The 26,692-nt window shown below is 40.9% G+C and overlaps 1 protein-coding gene across 4 annotated transcripts in view; it reads left to right on the forward strand.

The window, feature by feature from the left end:
• Nucleotides 1–19,925: 19,925 nt before the first annotated feature.
• Nucleotides 19,926–26,692, forward strand: part of RNF19A (ring finger protein 19A, RBR E3 ubiquitin protein ligase) — a 57,658-nt gene continuing 50,891 nt past the window's right edge. For 3 of the 4 annotated variants that reach the window (XM_024756552.1, XM_024756551.1, XM_024756555.1), the window contains exon 1: nt 19,944–20,182. The gene's annotated coding sequence lies outside the window, so the exon portion shown is untranslated. Of the gene's footprint in view, nt 20,183–26,692 lie in introns of all 4 variants that reach the window. The other variant, XM_024756553.1, reaches the window with a different exon arrangement.

Here is a 26,692-nt window from a genome sequence, read left to right on the forward strand (position 1 = left end):
GTTCTAGGTTGACTTCCTGCCTGGAAATAAGACAGGAAAGTGCTGGAATGGGTGAACGCCAAAAGGGCTGAGGCCTGAAAGAAGTGGCACTCAATGAAACCATTAGAATCAGTGATGGAACTTTAGAAAACATATCACTGCTGGTCCCACTTTACACCAATTAAATTCTAAACGTCAGGGGTAGGGCAGGGGATGGGAGAGGGCAAGCAGCCATATTTTTTTAAATTAATTTTTATTGGAGTATAATTGATTTACAATGTTGTGTTAGTTTCTGCTGTACAGCAAAATGAATCAGTTATACATATACATATATCCACTCTCTTTTAGATTCCTTTTCCATATAGGTCATTACAGAGTTTTGAGCAGAGTTCGCTGCAAGCAGCCATATTTTTAAAGCTCCCCAAATGCTTATAATGTGTAGCCAGGGTTGGAACCCCACTAGGGCTTCTGCTAATTTTCTTCTGCCACTGGGCAGGCCCCCCTCAGAAGAGAGGCTTCCGGGCAAGAACAGAGGAAAGGCGAAAAGAAGACCTTGCCCAAGAACCTGCTCATCATTGCAGCCACCTCAGGCGTTGGCCAGGCCTTACCCTCTGCTCAGCACTGGGTAGAAACCAAGTGGAAGGAGACAAGAGGATTGTGATTAGCGTCGCCTGCCTTCACAGAGCTTTCAGAACAGTTGGGGAGTCAATATTAGCACACAAGAAATGGTCGCAGAACTGTGAAGCATTACTTTGTGGCTGTGATTGAAGAGGCATGCTCTGAGAGTTCAGCCAAGGGTGAGGTGAAGGTCAACATGGAGGAGACAAAAACCTCCTGAGGATGAATCAGATCTGGGCACAAAGGGAGCCTGGGGAAGGCAGTTACAAGAACAGTGAACAGAACGAACAAAGAAAGGGCGTGGGGTGGCACAAACAGTGATGAGACCACTCTATCGAGGATGCAGGATATTCCTGGGGAGTAGTAGGAAATGCACTTGGATGATTTAAGTAGACTGGGGCCAAATTTTAGAGGACTGGTGTATTAGCCTGAGTAATCTAAATGTCATGAAATAGGAATGCTGTCCTGGGGTCTTCAGTAATAATAGGCAATGTTTCTGAGTAATCTAACAGAATATTGGAGGAGACTAGAGATAGCAAGACTGAGTAATATTGATTGTTTCAATAATCCCAGTGTAGAAAACAAAACCCTGAAGGCCTATCGGTTACCATAGAAACAGATGAAGAGTAAATCCTAGAAATAGCTGTACGTTCCTTTTGTATGTGCTTATTTTGATTTTTATCAGATTATATAATATATGCACATTATAAAATTTGAGAAATCACAGAAAAGTAAAAAGGAGAAAAATGCATAATCTCTCTAAATACAAACAACCACTGCTTTGACATATTTTTTCCAGTTTTTCATATATTTTTATGTGGTTGTGATCTCACTGTCTAAGCAATTTTGTATCCCATCGTTTTTTTTGTTTTTTCTTTTTGCGATACACAGGCCTCTCACTGTTGTGGCCTCTCCCGCTGCGGAGCACAGGCTCCGCGGCCATGGCTCACGGGCCTAGCCGCTCTGCGGCATGTGGGATCTTCCCGGACCGGGGCACGAACCCATATCCCCTGCATCGGCAGGCGGACTCTCTACCACTGCGCCATCAGGGAAGCCCTGTATCCCATCTTTAATATAATACGTGTGAGAATTTTTCTACATCCTTAATAGCTTTAAACTTTATTATTACATTAGCTGTGTTGTCTCTATTGGTATGGATGCACTGTGATTTATTTATAGGACAGTAGATTTCAGATTTCTTTCAATTCTTCCCCTGTTAAAACAGTGCTGAGGACTTCCCTGGTGGCGTAGTGGTTAAGAATCCGCCTGTCAATGCAGGAGACGCGGGTTCGAGCCCTGGTCCGCGAAGATCCCACATGCCGCAGAACATCTAAGCCCGTGTGCCACAACTACTGAGACTGCTCTCAAGAGCCCACGAGCCACAACTACAGAAGCCTGCGCACCTAGAGCCCGTGCTCCGCAACAAGAGAAGCCACCACAATGAGAAGCCCACGCACCACAATGAAGAGTAGCCCCGCGCTGGTCGCAACTAGAGAAAGCCCACGCACAGCAACAAAGACCCAACACAGCCAAAAATAAATAAATAAATTTATAAAATAAATTAAAAAAAAAACCAGTGCTGAGTAGAAGTATATCTCTATATATTAAATGTGCCCATCTTGGTTGTTATATCCATAAGATAAATTCCTAGATACGCCATTACTGAATAAAAAATTTTTTTTAATTTAAAGCTCTTGCTACTTACTGAGAATTTGCATTTCAAAGTATTGAATTAATTTGCACTCCTGCCAACAGAATATAGCAATGCTGTTTTCACTCTAATTATCTTTCCTAATTTGCTAGAGTAAAAAAATGAAATCTAATTTGTATTGTTTTAATTTGTGAGGTTGAACTTTTTATGTGTCTATTAACCACTTGTATGAATGATTTGTCCATTCTCTTTTCCCATCTAGAAATAGTAAGAACAAACAAATTTTAGAATTAGTAATATACAGAGGATGAAAAAGAGAGAAGATTCAAAGTTCTTGGCCAAAATAAACAAGAGAAAGCAAAAAAATAAATAAACAAAATGAAAGGTCAGATAGCAATCTGGAAGAAAATTGCAACACATATGGCAGAAAAAAGTCTGCTTTCCAAAAAATAGAAAGAGCTTATACCAATCAACAGGTCAACAATCTAATAGAAAAATGGGCAAAGGACATGACAAGTAGTTCTAGAAAAGGAAATACAAGTGGATTTTAAACGCAAACTGATACTCAGCCTCACTCCCAATAAAATATGCAAGTTAAGATGAAAATGAGATAGCATTTTCACTTAGATTTGCAAAGACCAAAATGTTTAATAACAGACTTTCTCAAGGAGTTGTTGGAAAACAGGCACTCATCCATGGTTGATACACTTAATTTATGTGATCACTTTGGGGGATAATTAGACAATAGATATCAATGTGGAAAGTAGACATATCCTTTGACCAACAATTCTACTTTTGGAATTTATCCTAACAGATAATTCACAATTTGCACAAAATACTATATAACTCAGATAATCATTGCAAATTTGTTTATAGGAGCATAATATTGGAAACAACCTAAGATACGTCAATAGAAGACTATTTAAGTAATGCATGGTGTATCTGTACAGTTGAATATTATGCATCCATTAAAAAAACAGTGTGCCTTTGTGGGTACTGATATAGCATTTCTCCAAGGTATTTTGTTGAAAAAAAAAGTAAGGTGCAAAGACTACCGCTCTGTAAAAGGGGTGAGGGTGGGCAGGATAGATATTCATTTGCTTGTATGTACACAAACTTGTTTTGCATTGATACATGAGACACTGACAATAATAGTTGCATGGGGGAGGGGCATTGTGGGAACTGAAGGGCAGAGGTTTACAAAGAGAATTTTCGCTCTATCCTTATGTTCCTTTTGAATTTTGTGTCATATATCTACAATGGGAAAATGTGACTGTTAAGAGTATGGCTTTTCTACATTGTGTAAAACCAAGGTTCAAAAAGGCAGCTGCTTGGATTCTCTCCAAGTTGTGATTTGGAGTAAACTGTATTGTTAGCATTCTACCCTGGACTGTAAGCCCAAGGTTGCAGTGGCTGTCAACGTTGACTTCCCTGTTGAATCACCAGCATCTAGCCCAGATGGGAGGTGTTTAATAAACATGTCTTAGATGAGTTCCAGGATTCTAATCTAAAGAACAGAAAAATGAAACTGCCAAGAAAGAAACAGGTCAATGTGAAAGGAAGAGTCAGAGACAAAGGCATTTAGGAGTGTAAAGAAGATACCTTGCAAAAATGTTGCAAGGGTATCAGACTTCAGAAGGAGTGGATCAGTGCCAGCCTGCTCCTCCTGTACCAGTGCTGTTGTCCACAGCAATGTCAAAGCTGTGGAGAGGAAGCTGGGCAGGGCCGAATTGTGACGGGCCCTAGACAGGATGCAGTGGAGTGAGAAGAATGAATGACAGAAGTCAGAAAGAAATTGAAAGCCCAGACATATTGTTCAGACTACTTTGGCTTCAAGAAACAGATCGAAACCAAAGAGGGCCTTTATTGGCTTGTGTAACTGGGAAGTCCAGAGATTTGACAGTATCGGTTAGAATATTCTTTCTTTCTCCACCCAGCACACCCACTTTTCTGTGCTGGATTTATTCTCTTGTAGACTCTTTACACATGCTGGCTTCTGACAACTCCAGTTTTATAATTAACTGGTAGGTGGTCCCAGTAGTTCCTAACAGTTCTAGTAAAATCTTAGAAATGATACTTACTGGACAACTTGAATTGCATGCCCATCCCTGAAATAATCCTGTTCAAACTACTAGAAGACCAGGCAAGTGTCATAGATCACCGCTAAAGGGTTAACACCACTTTAATTTTATGAACCAAGAGTGAGGGAGGGGTAGTCCTCCAAAGAAATCAGGATGCTGTTTCCAAACACAAAGTGCTGAACAAGTAAAAACAATAATAGCACTCCACTCTAAGCAAAAACAAAAGATCAAATGAATATTTTTCCATTCTTTAATAATAAAAATTGGAAAGCATCTTTGGAGGGAGAAAAAGTCAAGATGCTAGAGATGGTGGGAGAAATTGTGGGAGCAAACTCTGGAAGAAATGGGAAGTGAGAGTGTTCAGATGGAAACACTGGTGGTAGAAAATAATTATGGACTCATAGGGCTGGGAAGGATCATGGAGGCCACCTAATGCAGCTCCCTTTCTTCTATTCTGGGAGCCTCCACCCATGAATTAGGCTCCCTTACAGGACCATTCGAACTCTACTTGAACATATTCGTAATGGATAGCTAATGATTTCAGAAAGTATTTAATTTCATTGTCATACAGGTTTGATTCTTTAAAATGTCTGCTTTTCATTGAGCTGAAATCTAGTTCTCAGTTTGCCCCCTGGGTTAACAAACCTCAAGGCTACTCTTTTCATCAGACGATCCTTTAAGAGTTGGAAGACACTTACATTCCTTCCCTAGTCTTTTCCCTTTCAGCCAAGCACAACCAGTTCTTTTGACCACATATCAGGCAACGTGGTTTCCAGCTTTTTCTACAGCCTAATTGTCTTTCTCTGGATTCACACTGATTTATATGTGTCTCTCTATATCTTTATCTTTATTGCCTCCCTTTATCTGGACACTATACTTTACTAATGCAACTTAAGATTTCATTGGCTTTTTTTGCAACACTGCCCAAACTCCCCCATTTTGAGCTTGTTACCAATAAAATCCCCAGGTCTTTTTTCTCATGAATGGTTGCCAAGTCAGATTTTGTAACTATGCAAGTGGTATTTTTTTTTGAGCCAGAAGAATGGAACTTCCTAATTTTTTCTTTTCAGTCTCTTCTTGTTGTTTCTTTCAGACTCCACCCTGTTACTTCCCTGCCAAAATGTGACTCTTTATAACCGGGTGGTATAAGGCCTATAGACCTTGCTTCAAAAGAAGAACCCTCTGGCATTCCATTAACCCAACAGGTCTTTTGGCTTATGCGTGGGTCAGTTCTCATGCCTGATTCCTAAATAATCTGATAATCTGGTTTCTATTCTTTGCTGATGCCTTGGTCATATGTTGTACCACTAATAAGTGGGCAGCCTTTCTAGCCCATAGCTTGTGTGTGTGTGTGTGTAACAGTTGATGAGCTTTGACCTGTGTTTCAGGTCAGTCAGCTTTGTTCCAGCTGTTCTAGATGAGCAGACACCGGTGCCTATAAGCTGTCCCCTCCCCGACACCCATGGCCAATGAAACAGTAGCAGCCAGGTCAGCTCCAGAAATATGTAAATATTTAAAGCAGAGTTGTGAGAGGCCTAACTAACCATCACCCTGTAGCCAAACTGTCTGATGAGTCTTTGTTCGACCAAAGTCCCAGATTCCTAGATGTCCCCCCACCCTGCCCCAGTCCTTACTGGAACTAAAGCCCTCTTTACTTTTGCTGTGTCATCTAAGGTTCTGATTCCATTATGAATCTCTCATCTGGTTCATAGAAGACACTTTTCAAGGAACAATACATCTGCCCCCAGAATTTGGAAAGGCCTCCTTGATCTAAGATTTGCTCACCACTTATTTTCTTAAGAAGCCAATATATAGAAGCCTTTTCCTACACATCACCCCAGGCCCCCCAGACTAGACCCTTTGCATATAGACCCTCCAAAGTGAACTAGCATTCACCTTGCTCCTTGGACTTGATGATTTTGACTGCTGACCTCTCCCTGATAGAGGCTAGCTTGCCTCTATCAGGGAGAGGTTTAATTCATCTCCACTGCTTTAATTCATCTCCATGTTTGCTTTAATTCATCTCCACGTTTGCTTTAATTCATCTCCATTGCTCTCTCAGCCTCAGTACCACCCTCCTATCAGCTTGAGCCTGCTTCTGCACCAGGAGATGCTAAGTACTTGAGGCTCTGGGAAAGTGCCAATTATGATAACTAAAGAAAATGTGCAGCTGTGACACTGAGGGTGTGGTCAAAAGTGGAGCCTCTTCTCTGACCCAAAGAAGGAGGGGGTACATTGTGCCAGGGGTAGATACCAGCTGCCCTTTCATCCTGTCTCCTGTAATGCATGCATTCAAGACCCAGTGCAGTCACCCTTAAAGCAGAAGGACTGAGGTCTCAGACTCTCACTACAGTATAGGAGTCACACCTCGAACATTTGAAGGGCCTACCTGTTTGCTAGGATTTAGTTCTCAGTTTTCCCACAAATCTCTATAATAGCTCATTGTCAGACTGTATCAACAGCAATAAAGAGGTGATATATTTGTGCTTCTGGCTCACATATTCTGTGTCCCTGATGAAGAAATGCTGGCTTGAAGAGCAATGGTAAAGCAAAACCATCAGTGATGCTCTCATCACCTTTCCAAACTTGTTTTGTGTGATGCCCTTTTCGTATTACTTTAAAAAGAGGAACCAGATGTTTTCCTAAGGGGAAATTTCTAACACCTTCTTTCTGAAAAATAAGTCACTGGAATTGAGAGACCATACACTCGGGATTTTCTAGGTTATGACCACAATAAAGTAATGGATGACATCACCTATAGGAGAGAGGTTTTCATGAATCAATGCAGTAAATAGAGTATAAGAAGTAATTACTAAATCTAACAGGAAATTTTCTAGTTCCTAGATACTGGAACAATCTTCCTTACCAATCCAAAATTAGTAGATCAGAAAATTAAAATAATTTTTCTTTATATTTGCTAGCCAGTCTAAGATTAAAACTGAAAAACCAAGCTTAGATGTGTGTGACTTTTCCAGAGCAAAATAGAAAGTACCTGGAAGGCAATCCAAATAAAATCATTTAAAAAGAAGTAATGCTGACATATCTGCCGAGGAACTGTTCACCAGAATGTTTAGACCAGGTCCAAGAATGTCAATCCCCTGGCTCCTATTCTGATTGTTTTGGGACAGAGCACAAATTTCAAAAGGAAAAAACACAAGATAGCATTCAAAGAAACTCTGCCAATCCTGAATTTGAAGATATTAGCAAATGTATTCAGTGTTTTTTCATCAAAGTACAGCTTTGATTTAATACAGACTGTTTAAAGGATTTAAGAGAAATATCATTTATTTCAGAATAAAAACTAATGAGAATGATAGGGAGTAAGGTCTTAGAAGAAGGAAGAAGGGAATGAATTCAAGGACTCATGGGAAAGGATGTAAGATTGGCTCGTCTTCTGAGACAGGAGGAAAAATAAGAAATACTTGAGTAAGAGACAGAGAGAAATGACACAAAGAAAGGGAAGATGAGAGGGTTGATGATTCCCTAAAGGCCTGGATGTTTCCAGTAAAGCAATAAGGGCAGGAAGCTACCTTTTTCCCCTCGCTAGACTGTAAGATCTGTTAGGGCAGGGACAGGATCTGTTTTGTCCCCTACCGTATTACCCTGCCACTTAGCACAGTGCATGGCACATTGTTGATTCTCAATTAGTATTCGTTGAATACAATGAATGAAAGAGTGTGGGCACTAGGGACTTAGAAGAGTGGGACATGCTGGGAATGGCTATGTTAGGAATCAACCAGAAATGAATAATGTGGTCGCTAATCTGAGGTTAGGTGGTATGCATTTAAGTTGAATCAGCATTTCTCTGAAATTCAGAAGCAAGAACAGAAAAGCAGACAGACGGGAACTGGCGTCACAAGAGAACAGAATGGAAAAAGGATAAGAGGGTCTAGTATGCCTGCGAGAGTGCTGAAGGTCAGGCTGAAAATGGGGTCAAGGATGGGGACAGACTGAAAGCAACAATAGATTGCCAAGGTCACAAGATTACAAATACTTCTGAGTGCTTTAGGCAAAGAGCCCCTTTAAAACACCAGTGTAGCATATAGCTTTGTAACAGGCTGAGCATCCAGTTCAAATTTTTACTCTAAATTCTGTGAATATTCAGACGTGAATTGTATCTTATAGCCCAAATTCTTGTAGCCCAGTGTGTTAATTAAATGAATAAAAAAGGGAGGAGAAAAAGAAAGAAGACATGATTGACTTGTGTTATGTCTATTAAAATTATGAGCTACTCAGATTTTTTGTGTCTATAAGTGTATATAAGTATTTGGGGGTGTATGTGTAATACTATTCACGAATACACATTCCATCATAAACATCCCCAGATATTTTCTGCAGTATTGGGGTTGATAGCAATGATTGGAAAATCTGTCAGTTGAGTTCTGCTCTATCTTCTGTGTGGTAGGATGGAGCCAAGATCTGGTAAATACTGGGCTTGAAGACCCAGGGGACAGGCTGGAGATTTGGAATTGCTGAGGACAGAGAACCAGAACCAAATTCCTTGTCCAGAGCCCAGTTACTGAAAGGAAAGGGCCTAGAAATGACACAGTTTCACCAGGATCAAAGACCGTGGCACCAGCCAGGTCAAACAGAGGGACAAATTGGCAGGTACCATATAGAAAGTCAAAATCCAGAATTACTATGTATTTGCCTCTTTGGAAGGCCCCAACATCAAACCCTTTGCTAAAACCCGTCAGCTGTTTAAGTTCTCTGCCTTCAGTATCAAACATATCAATATTTTCCCTTCTAGGATTTTCTATTTAAAAGGTGAATCTTGGGCTTCCCTGATGGCGTAGTGGTTGGGAGTCCGCCTGCGGATGCAGGGGACACGGGTTTGTGCCCCGGTCTGGGAAGATCCCACATGCCGCGGAGCGGCTGGGCCCATGAGCCATGGTCGCTGAGCCTGTGCGTCCGGAGCCTGTGCTCCGCAACGGGAGAGGCCACAACAGTGAGAGGCCCGTGTACCGTAAAAAAAAAAAAAAAAAAAAAAAGGTGAATCTTTGGAATTAATTTTCTTATCACCTCTTCTTGAAATGTTATTATAAATTCTTTTAATTTTGTTCATGTCGTTTCTTCTGCAAATACATGTACTCATATACTTAGGATTCTTAGGTTGGAAATTCTTCACTTGTGAAATATCAATGCAAAGGTACATTAGAAGCCTAATTAAGAGAAACAGTGACTCATTGTCAGATGGGAGTGAGGTGGGAGAAGAGAATGAAAGGAACTTCCACTCTCCTCCAGATATCCTAAGTCTTCAAAACTTAGGAAAGTTTTGAATGTTTCAATGTTTCAAGGGAATCCATTGTTCATTTAAAAGGAAAACAAAAGCTCTACACTTGTTTTCCTATTGGGTCTATAAATCAGTAAAATATTAAGGTGGAAACAAAAGAAATACCTCTTTGCAATTGATCGTCTACTTCAGTCATACAAGTCCTTGTATTTGATTGTGTTGCAGATTTATGCTTCTAAAAATAGTATGTCTCAAGTATTCTTTCTAAATCCCAAAGTGCTTGCTACTAAATTATTTTTCCTCTATTCAATGCTGAATCACAGAGAAGATAATTTAAAAGATCTCATGTGATGTATGGAACCAACATTGTACAAAATCTGGACCGGGCACCCTCCTGTTCCCGGTAAAAAATGAATTATCATACAACTTTACTGTGTGGGAATTTTTATTTGAACAAAGCCATCTCAAAATCACTGCACTGTAGCAATTGTTTAGTTTCCCCCTCATGTCCTTGAGATATATTGTTTAAAATTTTTGCTTTTATCACAGGATATAAAACAAATTGAGATTGAATACAGATCTCTGGCCCAGAGACTTCAGATATTTTTCTCCCTCGCTCAGTTATCCAACTGGTTTCAAATCTTATTCTCTTTGATCATGGACAAGAATGTTGGCTTGGCACAGTCATTTTAGCTCCAAACTTGTGTTTTGTTTTGTTTTTTTTGCCAACTCCCAAGTATGAATTTCAACAAGTTAACAAAGTTAAATTCTCCCCTCTAGCCCTAAATGTCAGTTGATGCATTCAAGGTATGACATGTCATCTCTTGTCCATCTTTTTATATCGTATAGACTTTTCAATTAGCCATTTTGAATTCCAGCCACATTTGCTAGGAAATAACTGTTTAAATACATCCTCTCCTAACACATTTCTGATGGGATTCCCCTGGCAAAGGTAGATGGGATTTTTAAAATTGGAACCATACTAGAAACAGAATTGTTTTTGGTAATTGCGGATGAGTTTCCTGGCTAGCATACATGGAGCTAAAGTGACAGTTCCATTGAACAGCATGGATGGCAGAAAAGGGTGAAAGATGGCACCTGCAGAACAGCTGTCCACTCCCAGTAGGGCTTCGTTCGGACTTAGTTGTCTCTCCCCAGTGTTTTCTCCCTGCTTAAATGTTTTGTATCTTCTTACTGTTTCAGTGCTGAGATTCTGCCAAAAATACTAAACACGATTTGAAAGGAAAAGAAAAACATAGAGATAAAACTTCCCAACATAGTATTACAGGGAGGAATAACATTTTCTTTCTTCCTTACAATTCTATTTTCCTATGACAGACTATCTTCAATAAAAGCCACTGAATCCAATATCCACTCATCTTAAAATAATACTATTGATAACAGCTAATATTTACTGAGCTATTACTAAGTGCCAGGTACAGTGCTAAATGCTTTACCTTTATTATTTCATCTAATGCTCCCAGAAACTCTAAGAGGGAGATATTTTTATTACCCTCATTATAAAGATGAAACAGATATAATGGAACCTTGATCTATGAGCATTTTTCTGCCTGTACTAGTAATTTTAGACCTTTTATTGGAAGGTCTCTGAGAATCCAAGTGCACACATGTATTTTTTCACCCACTGAATATGAATACCTACAAGTATAATCAAAGTGGGAGGGGGCCACAAGATGGGTTATAGTATTTTTAAACTTTTAAAAGAGTATCTTTAGTAATTCTGCTTCTACGTATATACCCCAGAGAAACTCTCCCATTATACCAAAAGAGATATGTATAAGAATGCTCATTTATATAGCAGTTAAAATGAATAAACTAGATTTTCATGTATCAACATGGATAGATCTTGAAAACAATGTTGTGTAGGGAAAAAAAAGACTATAGAATGATATGGATTTATAATATATTTATGTAAAAAAATAATATCATTTAGTAAAACTGATGTTTGGAACGCAAAACAACAGGATATGTTATTTGGAAATAAGCATTTTTATAGTAAAAGGATAAAAATGTGAGCCAGAAAGGTAGAACTTTCAGGATAACAGTTACCTTGGGAGGAAAGGAATAGGATGGGGGGAAGGTACAAAGTAGGCTTCAACTCTTTGTCTCATTTCTTTTGCTATAGAAAATAATACAAATATGAGAATATGTTAACATTTGTTCTGTCAAGAACTACATGAGTCTGCTACCTTATTTTCTGAAAAACTTTTATATTTTAAAAATAATTCCATCTTAAGAAACACAAATAGGTATATTCACACTGGAAAAGGGCAGGGATCACTATACAGAGCATTATCTCCATAATTTGGGGGTAAAACTTTTCTGAAGCAGATTTAACTAGGTGCCCAATTTATTTATAAAATAACTCAGTATACCATCCATAGAACAGCTAGCTTTGAGTCTTATAAATTCAGTGCAACCTCCAAACTAAACTAGTTATAAAATGTATTCTTCAGTAATTTCATTAAGGTGAATTTTGTGGTTTTATATTAGCTGCAAACCGCAAGGAGCCAGCCCCCAAGATCCCGGCAATATTATCAAGGCCAACAGAAAGAACAGTTGTCTGGGGACTGTTACGGGCCACACGCTTCTGGCCAAAGACTCCTCTTCGTGGGTCATCATTATTACCTGGACTGTACATCCCCAAATCTGACTCCCTGGCCACCCCTCTTCCTTTCCCTTTCTTCATCTCCAACAGCACAGGATTTCACTGTGAAGGTAAGCACTCCTGATTGCTATCTAACTAGGCCATGTGGTTTCGGTAGTGAGCGCTCTTCATTACATGATTTGGTATAAGGTTCTGGGTCATAGCTAAAAATATTTCAGCTTGAAAATTAATCTAATCTCTTGTTTGTTTTCTTTTGTTTGGAATATTTTCACTTTTTAGACAATAATGTAGTTGAAGAATGCTATACCCAGCATTACTTAAAGTGCCATTTATTTGTTAACATTATATTTTGTAAGTGAGAAAAGTATTCCTCGTGTACATTTAAAAATAATCCCCTTCAGTTATATAACTAGCAATCAGTACCAGTTTGTTTGTGGGCATGTGTTCATATACATTTTTTATACCTGCCTTGTTTCAAATAGCATAAAAGCTGGGTTACAGATATAGATAGATAGATAGATAGATAGAGATATAAATAACACCAGAAAAATTAAATCTGAATTCAGTGAAGACATGGAAACAGAGGATTTAAGTCAGGAGTGAGTTAAGTATGTAAAGTGCATCCTGTTCAATATTATACACAGGCAGGAAGGATGCCTCATACATGGCTCTAAGCTTCCTCGCAGCCAAGGAAAATACTGTCAGTCCCACAATTGGCTATCCAGAAAACAAAACAAATGGGGATAATACACAAGGGAAACACAGCTATACTAGGTGCTAAAACTAAAGAAAAACATTTTCCAGATATTGTTAGAGTAAATATAGCAATAAATTTCATGGTGCTTTCTTATAAATCCTTTAATATAGGCCCAAAGTATGATACCAAAGTAAGTGCATTAAGAAATCAGAGGGAAGAAAGGAACCATGGCATGGAGGCTGGGAAGGTAGGAAAGGGGTAGCAAAGGCACAATCCAGGGGCTATGGCATTGCAACTGTTGGTCTTGACATGAGGCTCATTACCAGGATGACCATATAATTTATTGTCTAACCCAGGCCCCTTTGAGAGTGAAAGGTGGTACTATTGGGACCTCCCTGGTGGTTCAGTGGTTAAGACTCCAAGCTTCCACAGCAGGGGGCACGAGTTCGATCCCTGGTTGGGGAACTAAGATCCTGCATGTCCCGCAGCATGGCCAAAAAAAAAAAGAAAGGTGGTACTATTAATTAAGCCCACACACAGGTATAAGCCTGGAGTGTCCTGAGCCACCTGGGACATACAATTACACTAGGTCCTTGTTCCTCACCCAGTGACATCCTGCTCCCATTGCAGCCCACCACTGTGGACCTTGTCAGCCAAACTCCTTCTGTCCAACCTGGAGTGAGTCTAACCAGCTCTAGTTATAGGCGACTCTGGGGGGTTCTGGCCCAGGTCACCAGCATGGGGTTGGCTTGCTCATGAGTCAGCCAAAGAGGGAAGGTAATCAAGAAAGACTGGAGTAAGCAACGGGCAATGTCATAATGGCTGAAGCACTTAAGCTATAGTTCTCAAACATGTGATATGAATTACCCAGGAATCTATCTTAGTAAGCACCCCAGGTGATTCTAGCAATGATGCTTCTAGCCTAGGCTTTGAGAAATACCACCTTAAAGGCTTATTAAATTGCCCTTCAGGGAGTCTAACGTTCCTACAAGGAAGAGTACCTTGGGTGGGCTTTGGGGAGGATACAGTACCAGTTCCCCTGTGCAAGGTCAGAGCAGTGAGATAGGTGGATCAGAGCCGCTCAGCGTTCAGCTACCTGAATGACTTTTCCATTGAGAGGCCTAGGTTCTCAATTTGGAAAAGAAAAGGTCTTTCCTCTCCAGATTCTCTATATGGTCCTAACAATTAAGAGAACCACTCAAGCCGGGACACAGACGACCCCATTTTTTAAAATCCTAGCTGGAATATCTCCCACTCTAGTGAGTTTCCCTTTACCTAGAAATAGTAGCTAACATTTACTGATGATTTGCTACGTGCCAAGCCTAAGTGTCGTATCTGCATTTACTCACTTAGTCCTGAGAACAGCCCAATGGGAGAGGTACTGTTTTCACCCCCATTTGATGGTGGGGCATGTTGAGCACACCCAAGGGGAAATGTACACAGTGTGGTCTCTGTCTGAGGCACCCTTGTGGTAATGCAGGCCACAACCTTCACAGTCTTACATACTGGGCCCAGCGTTGTGGGTTATAGAAGTTTGGTAAATTTCCCAAGGTCCCGCAGCTAGAACCCAGGTTCTGAAATCTCATAGATGAGAAAAAGGAGGGAACTGGCTAAGAAGACATTTCTATGACCTGCCAGGAAGGGAACTGGACCAATTTGGGAATCAATATATGTAATCACAAAAGGACAGGTAAGAGTGAGCAGTTAGGAAGTAGCACATTCCAGTGAACCAATTGTGGCAACTGAGAATCTCCCAAGTCTTCCTGGATGAGGTCCCAAGACTGCCTCCCCAAACCGTGTTAAATGATGATGGTGAAAAAAAAAATCTAAGCTCCCCTTCCCGGTTGCATATTTTCCAATGAAATGACCCTAAGGCCGAGCTTCTTGCTTCCAATGTCCTGTCCGGTGTTCCTACAACATGTTTTTGTCACACTTTTGGCCCTTGTATTAGAGTGATTTTCTATGTGTCTGTTTCCTTGCCAAGCTTACAAGCTTCTTGAAAGCAGGGACAATACTTTACCATATCTGTATCTCTCATTGCCCAGGGAAGGCATGCCACATGTGCATGGCTAGGCATCTTTGATTGCTTCCTTCTTCTCTTCCTTATGTGTCAGGATTAAGCTACCTGACTTCAAAGTGTAGTGGAAAAGACCTACAAAAATAATGAAGTGCTTTACACAGAAAATTATAGATAGGCACAGGATTGCTGTGGAGCCAGAGAAGATGGGCTCAGCTTAGCCTGTGAGGGCCAGCGAAGGTTGATAAATTGAGCTAGACAGAGAGAAGGGAGGGGGCGCTCTAGGCAGAGTAGATGGCATGTGCAAAGAAAAGAAGATGCTCATGTGTGAGAGAGAGAGAAAAGAAGGAGAGGAAGGGAGAAAGGAGAGAGGATTTGTGGTACTGCAAGCAGCTTTGTGTGGTTGAAGAAGTTTTCACTTTGACTGTGTCACCAATGGAGGGGGCTGGGGTAGGGATGGGAGAAGGGTAGGAGCTCTGGAGCCAGACAGCCTGCAAGGTCCAAATCCCAGCTCTGCCACTTACCAGCTATGTAACTTTGTGCAAATGACAACCTCTCAAGCCTCAGATCCTCATTTGTTAATGGGATAATAATAGCACCTACCTTTTGGGACTCATAATTAAATGGCCTAATACTTATAAAGCACTTAAAACAGTGCCTGTCATATAATATGCATTCAATAAAGAGTAGTTATTATTGTAACCCCATTGCTCTCTTTCTCTCATTCCCTACTTTTACTCCATTCCAAGTAAGTCTTATTAATTCTTCCTCTAAAACAAATACCAAGACCATCCTCTTTTGTCACCACCTTGGTCCAAAGAACTATGATTTCTTTCCTGGATTCTTGTAGTAGCCTCCTAACTGCTCTCCCTGTTTCTATTCTTGCTCTGTTACAATCTGATCCACAAAACAATTAGAGTGATCCTTTTCAAAGGTAAATTGGGTGTCACTCCACTTTAAAATCTATTGTTTCTCATCACACATCATCCCAACCATTTAGAATTCTTATCATGACCTTAAAAGGTCTTAAATAGGGTTTCCCTGGTGGCGCAGTGGTTGAGAGTCCGCCTGCCGATGCAGGGGACACGGGTTCGTGCCCCGGTCCGGGAAGATCCCACATGCTGCGTGGAGCGGCTGGGCCCATGAGCCATGGATGCTGAGCCTGTGCATCCGGAGCCTGTGCTCCGCAACGGGAGAGGCCACAACAGTGAGAGGCCCGCGTACTGGAAAAAAAAAAAAAGTCTTAAATAATCTGGCTGCCTCTAACCTCTCTAAAACTACATCACATTCCCTCTCACTCACCACGCTTCAGCCTCTAGTTGCCTTGAACTTGGCAAGTTTGTCTTGCTAGAACCTTTGCATCTGCTGTTCTCTCTGCCTTCCCCACCCCGTAACTTGTTTGCCTCCTTCTTGTCTTGTACTGGGTTGGCCAAAAGGTTCATTTGGTTTTTTCCATAAGATGGCTCTAGTAGCACTTAGTTGTCTTTAACTTCATTCGAAACAATTTTGTTAGATTGTATGTGACAGCTGTCATATCAGCGTGCATTTCAAAAAAAGACATCAAAATTGGTGAATTTTTGTGTAGCCATTTTAATATTGAAGATGGAAGAAAAAAGCAACATTTTCGGCATATTATGCTCTATTATTTCAAGAAAGGTCAAAACGCAACTGAAACACAAAAAAAGATTTGTGCAGTGTATGGAGAAGGTGCTGTGACTGGTCGAACGTGTCAAAAGTGGTTTGCGAAGTTTCGTGCTGGAGATTTGCTGGACGATGCTCCACGGTAGGGTAGACCAGTTGAAGGTCACAGAAATCAAATCGAGACACTGGTTGAGAACAATCAATGTTATACATGTGGGAGATAGCTGACATACTCAAAATAACCAAATCAAGCATTGAAAATCATTTGCACCAGCTTGGTTATGTTCATCGCTTTGATGTCTGGGTTCCACATAAGTTAAGCAAAAAAAAACCTTCTTGACCGTATTTCCGCATGCAATCCTCTACTTAAAAGTAATGAAAACATTCCCTTTTTAAAACAAATTGTGACGGGCGCTGAAAAGTGGATACTGTACAATAAAGTGGAATGAAAGAGATTGTGGGGCAAGCGAAATGAACCACCACCAAGCACGCCAAAGGCCGGTCTTCATCCAAAGAAGGTAATGTTGTGTATATGGTGGGATTGGAAGGGAGTCCTCTATTATGAGCTCCTTCCAGAAAAACCAAATGATTAATTCCAACAATTACTGCTCCCAGTTAGACCAACTGAAAGCAGCACTCGATGAAAAGCATCCAGAATTAGTCAACAGAAAACGCATAATCTTCCATCAGGATAAGGCAAGACCACATGTTTCTTTGATGACCGGGCAAAAACTGTTACAGCTTGGTTGGGAAGTTCTGATTCATCCTGCTGTATTCACCAGACATTGCACCTTTGGATTTCCACTTATTTAGGTCTTTACAAATTTCTTTTAATGGAAAAAATTTCAATTCCCTGGAAGACTGTAAAAGGCACCTGGAACAGTTCTTTGTTCAAAAAGATAATAAGTTTTGGGAAGATGGAATTATGAAGTTGCCTGAAAAATGGCAGAAGGTAGTGGAACAAAAGGGTGAATACGTTGTTCAGTAAAGTTCTTGGTGAAAATGAAAAATGCCTTTTTTTTAAACTTAAAAACCGAAGGCACTTTTTGGCCAACCCAATAGAACCAGCTCAAATGTCAGAGGAGTGGACTTTAGTTTGAGACACCAAACTGAAGTAACAGGCTCCCTGGTTTCTATATGTTACTCTGGTAAATTTATTTCCTTTTGTTTATGTCTCTGTTGTTATTTACTCTGCCTTCCCCAACTCTGTGCTCCAGAATATATGTTCTATGAGAGCAGAAACAAGGCCTGTCTTTTTCATCGCTGTATTCCCAGTTTCAATAACAGCAAAACTCTCTGCCTGAACTAGGCACCCAATAAATATTTATTGAATTGAAATTGAATGAATTAAAAGAGTAGGGAAAGAAGGGAGAATGCTGCCAAAAATGAAGGCACCTGGGGCCAATTATTATGCTTTTGCAGCAATCCAGTGAGAAATGATGAGGCCCTCCAGTGGTTTTCAACCTTGGCTCTGCATTGGAATCACCTGGGTAGTTTTGAAAAATACTGATGCCTGAGCATCATCCTCAGGGCCCCTGATTTAATTGGTGGATGCAGCCTGGGTGTCAGGATATTTCTTAAAGCTCCAGAGGAGATTCTATCATGCAGCCCAAGGTGAAACCACTGCCCAAAGGCAGAAGGGGGATATAGAAGAGAGTGAGTGCAAGGATGTTTAGGACATGCAATAAGCAGGACTTGGTGGTTAACTACAAACTGGAACTGATGAAAAGGAGGGTGCCTAGGAAGAATCCTAGATTTCTGGCTTGGGCCTGGGTAAAAGAGAGAGGCAAGTTTTGAGAAAAAGATAACAAATTATGTCTTGGACAGGCTTAGTTTGAAGTGCCTGTGGGGATTTGAGTGGAGATGTTCAATAGATATTTCTTTAATAGATTTACGTTGCCCTAGTGAAGAACAGGAAATCCCTCTAGTTTTTAAGATGACAGGGAAAGGCATCTCCAGAAATTATGACAGAGTACAAGACCATTCCCACTCTGCACAGACTCTTTACTCAAAACTCCCTTCCAAGACAATGCCCCATCAGTTCTGAAATGTTGTTCAACATGTTGATATATTTACAGGAAGGATTATATTATGGATGGGTACCATCCCATAAATCCATTTAACTTACTATTCTTGTATTACCTGTAGGCTTAAAGTATCCCACTGATTAAATTGCTGGCAGCCTCCAAATAGCATTTAAAGGAATATATAACAGCTTTAAAACTTTCTGATAAATGAAAATGAACATACCCATCATTACTTCCTTTAAGAGTTGTGGTCAAATATACTTAGACCTAAACTGCTTAGAAACCTTGTTTAGTCTAATTGGTAAATATTTACTGGGTTACCAAAGATACCAAGTACCCTCTGAAAGACCATGGCTCCTTGGTTTGTTTCTAATTTAAATTAGATACACTAAAATAAGGATTGATAGGGGGATATATTTAGTTAAGTAACAGATGGCAAAAGGACATTCTGTCCAGCATCTATCACATTCCTGTTTCTCAGTATTCCAAAGAGTGACTAAATCTTGAAATCAACTAGGAAGGAATGGACTGAATGTGTTTATTCAACGAAGATGAACTGATGCCCAGTCATGTGTAGGTTAAAAAATTCAAAGGGGGTATGGCTGGCTTCAAGGATATGGGGGGTGTAACGGATAAAGCGGATTAAAGTAATTCAGAAGGTATCAAACATAACTGAAATATGAATTCTGAATTCTTAAGGGACTCTGTGATATCAAGTGGGAAAAAAAGAGGTGAGTGGAAGATATTCTCCGAACCCTCACGCAAGGTGTTCAACTGTGGCTAAGGGCTGTTCCTAGCAGCCCCTGCGGAAAACTAAGGTCTGTTAAAAGAAGGGGGTTGGTGGGGAGCCGCCACCCTGAGGGAAGGACATTTCCTCCCGGAGAGGTTTGAAACTCGCTGCAGCACCACGGCCCTGCTCTCCCTGGGGCTGCCAATCTAGCAGGTGAACCGTGAGAACACAAAGGAATGAATAATGGCGTGCGAAACGCCGAAAGCCGGCTCCGCAAGTCCAGCATCTCCCTACACCTCCAGCCACTCCCACCCGTTCTTGGAGGAGACACCTGCCCCACAGCCCGGCCCACTTCGGGGAAGTCTTGCCGGATGATGGGCAGGAAGGGCCGCTGATAGCCGCGGGCGGGTAGACAGGGGGGAGGGGCCACACTCCCAGCAGCCCAAGTCGCTGGCGGGGAGCTCCCGGGCGTGCGCGGAGCGAACACCAGCGAGCGAACAGCCGCGTCCCAGAGCCGCCCGCGACGGGCCGGGTGGGCGTGACGCCATGACGCAAGGCACGCGGGCGGTGCGCAGGGGCGGGGCGGGGGCGGGAGGAAGGAGTGGGAGGAGGGGGCGGAGACAGCGGGGGCTGAGGGAGGGGGAGAATGGCAGTTGCGGCGCTGGTTCCCGGGAACAGCAGTCAAGACAGAACTGCGGAGGAGGAGTCCGGGAAAGCGGCAGCCTGGACCCCTCCTCTCCGTTCCCCCCGCCCCAGCTGAGAGGCGCCTTGGCGGGTCTGAGGAACCCTCCTCCGTACTTCCTTTGGCTGCTGCCGCCGCCAGGAGATGGGCCTGCTCGCCCGCAGCCCTGCGCCCTGCGTCTCCCTGAGGAGTTGAAGGTACGGGCGGGTACGGGGGGAAGCTGCGCCCGGGAGCCAGAGGGCAGGGGCGGCTCCAGTTTCCGACACGCGGCGCTCCGGCTGCTACCCTTGCGCCCCTCCCCGGGACGGAAATGGATTCGGAAATCCCACGGGAAAGGCGCCCCTGCTCGTGCTCGGCGCGGGGCCGGGGCGGCCCGGGGGTCAGGCCTCGGGCTGGTTCCGCGTCCCCGGCTTGGCCCCGGCGCTGGCGTTCCCTCGGCCGCGCGGGCGGAGGGGAGGCGTGGGATACGCCCCGAGCTCTGTCCTCCTGGCCCGAGCAGTCTGGGGCGAGGGCGGCCGACCCGGCGGTGTTGTGACGGGCGGAGGCGGCGCTCCCCTCCTCACTTCCCCAGCCCCTGGAGCAGGCGACGCGGAGGGCGGCCGCGGCGGGGAGGTGGCGGGGGCGGAGCGCATTCCTGATGGGTGAAATCGGCTCTAACGGGACTGATTTCCGGGCCTCGCTGCAAATTCGGAGCCGGGGCCAGCGCCCCCCACCCCCTGCGGCTGGAGGCTTCGGGGAAAAGAGAGGCAGGCACTGGGGAACGTTCATCCGGGGGACTGCCACCCCCTGCAAAAGCAGAAGTTAGACGAAAAATGGTGGGGTCTTGGGGTGAAGTATGTCTTAAGAGGGGTCCTCCAGGATTGTCTCCCTCACACTAAACCTTCAGGGAGTTCTCGGTCTTCATCCAAGCCAATAATGCCACTATTTTTAATTTCCAGTTTTTCCTATCATTTGGCTTCCCCTCTGCCGTTGCCCTCCCCCCTACCCTTTTCATTAATGGGAAGAAGGAAAATAAGTTCAGGGTTCATTAACCTCGCGACAAAGGGCAGTAAATAAAAGAGGGGAAAGAATGGTTAAGGCTACATATGGGAGAAAGAAAGGTCTTATTTTTTTCCCATTAGCTCTTGAAGGTGGAAATATACGAACGATGTTTTATTCTGGTTAATATTTACTATTCAAAATGTTGCGGAACGTCCTGTTGGGTGGACGTTGGAAAGAACAACATTTAAATGCCTCTGCAGTTTTCAAACCCAGGTGTTGGCTGCAAACGCTAGTATTAAATGTTAGTAAACGGTGGAGGAATAAAGCAATCCTTTCCTCTGATCGGTTGCCTTAAAATGTGATTTTTCCTTAGCGTTCCACTTTTCTTCTCTTTTCTTCTCTTTTTTTGGTAGTAACATGGCTGTCTTTTTATTTATACATATGTATTTTTTATTTTAACCTAATTCCTTGACCCTTTTTGTTATGTGAAATCTGACGGTATGCCCAAGTTTCATTTTCGGTTTTGCCATTAACCATCTTAATGAGCATCTTTATGAGTCAAACTGTTATTACCATGTTGGCTTGTTTATGCTTCCTTAACACCCAACTGTCAGAACTGAATCAAAATGTAAATATTTCTATTTAGAAGATGGCGATGATCTATTGTTGACGCTTATTTTCAAATGTTCTTTGCTTGCTACGTGCAATTCCATGGTAAAGATCTAGAATTAAGTCTTGGGACCTAAACCACATTATGCAACAACAACAACAAAAACCCTTTTTATTTGTTAGTTTTATTCCTCTTTCTATTATTGTATACAGTGTAACTGAAATTTAAATTTCATGTGTCCTCAAAAACTATTTTAATGTCACCACAAGGTGTCTTTCTGAGGAAAAAATTACATTTGGCAACTAATGTTAGTGTAGTTTTTCAATATCTGTGACTTCCAGGAGGATTCCAGTAAGATTAACTTTTAAAACTGTAACATTATTTTAGGAATTGAAACACAACTCAATTTTTAGTCTTCAGATAGTAGCTACTTGAAATATTGTTGTTTCGTTTGAATGACGCCTCAGTTGAGCATTAGAGTTTATATAAAGAATGGTCCATTTTACTGTCTTCAGACCAGTATTGGAATTTTTAAAATTTTGGTGGTGATTTGTAGAATTTTGGGTGCCTTTTTACTTGGTTAAATGAAACTGTTTTTTTCTACTTAACACATGAAAGATACTAAGATTATTGTCTGTTTTTAAAGCTACTTCAGCATTTTAGTGGAAAATAAATGTACTTCACACATTTGAAATAGAGGAAGTCATAAGGTCATATTTTTGCAGTTGTGAATTAAGACACTTGGAGTCGCCTCTCTTCAATGGGATCAGATTGAAAGATATTATTCTCCCGGGGTTGTTAGATGGAATTAAATATAGGTAATTTAAAACAAACTCTTTTATCATTTGAAAGACTCTCTTGTATATTATGGCAGGTTCTCATTTTATCCATAACACTTCCTTAGATTTATCACAGAAATTCTTTGGTTTCTAATCATCCCTGCCCACACTGCCCCACCCCCACCCCCCCAATCTGGAGGGCGCTGAGGATTGAAAAACGTAGTTTTCTGAATTTTTCAAGGAGGAGAAGGAAGACAAATATTTGTGATAACACGTCAAAATCTCTGGTCAGGTGCTGGGCAGAGAGTAAGCTAGGGATAAATTTTGTTGCATTTATATCTGAATTGCCTCTTTCTATTTCTTCCCTACTCAGGTTATAAAGGAAATCTTAGAGAATTGTTATTTGTTTTTCTGATGCTTCTAACAAGTGACAGTTGATTGTCAAATGCAGGCTGGTTTCGTGTTAAGCTTTATGATCTTTTATCATTTAAGGCCCATGTAAAAATTAGGCCATTTTAGGCTGAAGGCCAAAAAAAGGTTGAATTTTGAAATTTATATTTGATTGTATTGGCATTGTGTTTGGCAAACTAGCACTAGTAGTTTAATGATGGTCTGAAAGGACCCATGGTCATGCATGAAGTACTTTAGCTTAAAGGTTTTGGTTTGATCTTTTTTTAAGCAAAATGTTAATCTGATTACTTATGGAGATCACCTAAATTTTCCTTAGGTGATTTTTTTTCTCCAGTCAGGAGTAATTATTATTTTTCTTTGGCTTTTTAATTTTTAAGTCATGAGGTACCAGCTTTTGTTAGTTTTGTATAACCCTGAAACAACTATATATATAACCACACCTGCACAGCTAAAGACTGTGGGATACTGTTCCTTTGCTAAACACATCTGTATTTCAGATGACGGTAGAAAAAAGGCAGTGAAATCATTTTGGGTGTTTAAAACTTGGATACTTCGTTTCTCAATAGCTGTCATATGTCAGTAATACTTTCTGTATTAAACTGAGAAAAATTAGCACCTTTTGATAAAGTAGTTTTTGCTTGTATTGCTCTCTTTGTAGCTGTCAATAAAACCTGAACAATTAGTTTATTAATGACATTTTCTTGAAAGCTAGGATATTAGCCTAAAAAGCATTATACATTCTTGTTCTATTGATGTTACCTACTATTTTCTTTCAAAAGTCATTTACTTGAGAAATGCTACTTGTTAATTTTTTGAAGTCCTTCTTGGTAGAGTTTCCTTTTTTGTGTGTGAGTATACCAGCATTTTTTTTTTAACATCTTTGTTGGAGTAAATTGCTTTACAATGGTGTGTTAGTTTCTGCTGTACAACAGAGTGAATCAGCTATATGTATACATATATCCCCATATCCCCTCCCTCTTTCGTCTCCCTCCCACCCCTCTAGGTGGTCACAAAGCACTGAGCTGATCTCCCTGTGCTATGCGGCTGCTTCCCACTAGCCATCTGTTTTACATCTGGTAGTGTATATATGTCTGTGCCACTCTCTCACTTTGTCCCAGCTTCCCCTTCCCCCTCCCCGGGTAGAGTTTTCTTCTGTGAAATCCTCAGTAGGATAAAACTAATAAGGAGTTGTTTTACCCCTCAAATACATTTGTGCGTTGAATTTTGAAGCAAAATCCTCAGAAATCACCCTAGTTTGTTTAAGCCGAAAAGAAACTTCAAACCTCAGTCTTGGGTTCAAAAAAACTGAACTTAGACCCTTAAAATTATGTACACTTAACATTTTCGACCTCTGTCCTCCTCTGGAGACCCCTGAAAGTATAAACAGTCCTGCTGTAATGTGAATAGCAAGCAAGGTTGCTAGTTGTAGAGACTTCTGGTAGAGATGAGCCGTAGGAGGGAGCAAACTAGTTAGAGAGAAGGAACAAGAAACCAGGAGAAGCTATAGGGAGTGAGATAGTGTTAAGCTTCCAGATGAATCGTATATAGCATAATAATATAACTAATGTATCACAAAAGTAGATGGCCATTACTATAAATCTGCTGATGATTTATATTTTGTGATTTCTAAGTCAGGTATTGGCATTTGCTCCCCAAATGGTGAAGTACTCTAAGTTATTCTTATGCATATGAGATAATACATATGAAATGTGCAGTAGAAGTGTAGGAGATAATGTAAACTGTATGATGCCAGGGACCATAATCTTTGTTCACTCTTAAGGTCTCAGCACTTAGCATAAGGCTTGACAATGATAGGTGTTGGATAAATATTTGCTAATTGAATAAAGTTATGTATTGTAACTATTTCATAACTCTCTCTATAGCAGGGCTATCTAATAGAAATATAATGTAAGTCATAAATTAAGATTTCCTGTTAGCCACATTAAAAGTAAAAAGAAACAGGTGAAATTAATTTTCATGGTATATTTTATTTAATGCAACATATACAAAACATTATTGTCTCAGCATGTATTAGTGAATGACTTTACATTCTTTTATTCATACCAAGTCTTCAATCCACCATGTGGTTAACACTGGACAGCACAGCTCTAGGAGTATTTTGTATGAAATGTTTTTTCCTTTCCACAGAAATTCTTTTGTCTTTTTTGATAGTCTCTTCTTTTGTCTTTTTTGATAGTCTCTTTCTAACATGTCTTTTGAGTCCAAATACAGAAGCACATATGTCATTGAATTGGAATTACTGAGTTGGATTGAAAGTCAGGATACCTGACTTCTTTCATTTGTACAACTTTCCCAAAATGGCTCTGCCTCACTCTCTTTCCCTGTCTGTAAAATGAGGGAGAATGTGCTATCATCTGTTTCATTTGATTAGTATAAATTATGTCTTTGAAACACTCTTAACTACTCAGACAAGACTATTACAAAATAGATTTTTAAGTTATTAGTAACTTGTCATAGCAAATCTCAGTATAAAAACAGAAGGAAAAAGTACCCATGAGACTACTGGTGCGGAGGTCCTGTTACCTCCCACACTGGAATAAGTTACAATGAATGAATCAATACAAGATGCTCCTGTAACATTGAGTCAGGAGAGGTGACTAGGTCTGCTCCAGAACCAGATTTTAAACCTCTGATCTATTTAAATATTGCCTTAACTAATTTATCCTTCAGTTTTTGTTTGCATGAATAACCTACACTTCTTACATAGGCATCCTTAAATCAAAATCATGAAATAAGGTCCTTTGGGAAGAGAGAGTGGGGACTGATTAAGTGCATTTAAGTGGGGGAAAATAAAGCAAACATTTAGAAAAGTCTATCATCACATCCTATAGTACAGGATATGTACTATATAACACAATAACTGATTCTTTTATCCAAACCAGGGGTTGCAGTGGTTACCTGGTAAGCAGTTACACATAGCCAAATACAGCTAAATCAAATACGTAGCCAAATCAAATAGGTATCTCCTTATAGCCATATCCTTTCATTAAAAATAATAATAATAGTAACTTTTAAAAAATTATAGATGAACATCCTTTGGCTTTTTGCATAAACATAACACACTTTACTGATGACCTTAGTAAAAATTTCTGGAGTCATGTAGTAGATTGTGTGGTGGCCCTCAAAAAGATGTTCACATACTAATCTCTGGAACCTGTGAATGATACCTTATTTGAAAAAAGAGTCTTTGCAGATGTAGTTAAGGATCTTGAGATGAGGAGATCATCCCAAGTTATCTGAGGGGTCCAAAATTCAATGGCAAGTTGTCCTTATAAGGGAAAAGCAGAGGGAAATTACAGATAGACAGAAGAGGGGAAGATGCACAGAAGAGGTGGAGGCAATGTGAGGCATGGAGGCAGAGACTGGAGTGATGTGGCCACGAGCCAAGGAATGCTTGTAATCACCAGAAGCTGGAAGACGCAAAGAACAGATTCTCCTGAACCCCCAAAGGGATCGTAACACTGCTGAATTTGAGGCTTTTACCTTCCAGAACTGTGAGAGAATAAATTTCTGTTGTCTTAAGTCACCCACTTTGTAGTAAGTTGTTAACAGGAAACTAATATACAGTCAAAAGTAAAAAGATCTGTGCTTACCTTTGTTTTGTATTATGCATTGTGACTCTCAGAGGCCAGAGAGCCCTTCCTTTAGAATTCTTATCCGTTTTGAGAAGTATCAGAGGAAGTGTCTTAATACCCTCAAGTCTGAACAGGCCTAAGAAATAGCTTATATCATGTAAGATACACTGTTATTGTCTCTCAGGTCGTTCTTAAGATACAGTTTATATTTAGGGGAGGGGGCAAGTGTAATACTGATGGGATAGACCAAGAGGTTTTGTCTCATGAGGGCATGATTCCTTCCACCTTCCCTATCTCCTTTACTGGAGCCTCCTCTTCTACCCTATATCT

The sequence above is a fragment of the Neophocaena asiaeorientalis genome, unplaced genomic scaffold (assembly GCF_003031525.2).
Source record: "Neophocaena asiaeorientalis asiaeorientalis breed wild unplaced genomic scaffold, Neophocaena_asiaeorientalis_V1.1 scaffold29, whole genome shotgun sequence".
Classification (NCBI taxonomy): Eukaryota; Metazoa; Chordata; class Mammalia; order Artiodactyla; family Phocoenidae; genus Neophocaena; species Neophocaena asiaeorientalis.